This window comes from Penaeus monodon, chromosome 28 (assembly GCF_015228065.2).
Source record: "Penaeus monodon isolate SGIC_2016 chromosome 28, NSTDA_Pmon_1, whole genome shotgun sequence".
In the NCBI taxonomy this organism is placed as follows: domain Eukaryota; kingdom Metazoa; phylum Arthropoda; class Malacostraca; order Decapoda; family Penaeidae; genus Penaeus; species Penaeus monodon.
In genome coordinates this window covers 16,638,348-16,638,690 of record NC_051413.1, presented here as the reverse complement: position 1 = coordinate 16,638,690, position 343 = coordinate 16,638,348, and the positions used below count along the sequence as shown (strand labels likewise).

At 44.3% G+C, this 343-nt stretch overlaps 1 protein-coding gene across 1 annotated transcript in view; it reads right to left on the bottom strand.

The window, feature by feature from the left end:
• Positions 1-343, bottom strand: part of LOC119591078 (paired box protein Pax-7-like) — a gene marked incomplete at its 3' end in the record, with an annotated part of 68,214 nt that overhangs the window by 45,722 nt on the left and 22,149 nt on the right. The gene's annotated exons all lie outside the window — the stretch shown is intronic.

The following is a 343-nucleotide window of genomic DNA, read 5'->3' as shown; positions in this document are numbered from 1 at the left end:
GTCTTGTTGTGTGTAAGTGTATATCTATATAATATAACACACTGTATACTTAAGGATCTCCACCTCCTCACAACAACAACGGAGAATGCAAACAATGCCATTTGGCAGTCCTGTATCGCAACTGCCAACCGAGACTGTTATTATGATTATTCACGCTTGCTATTACTGTCTCGGACGCTGATACAAGGTTCAGGGCTTGCCTGTACCCTGACCTGTACCCGCAATGCATCCTGTTTGCCCTTTGCCAAGAGCCTGCTCTGCTTGTGCACCGGCCTTTCCTTGTACGCTTCTTCTTTCATCCCACTTTACATTACCGAATGCTATTCACTCATGTCTATTATAA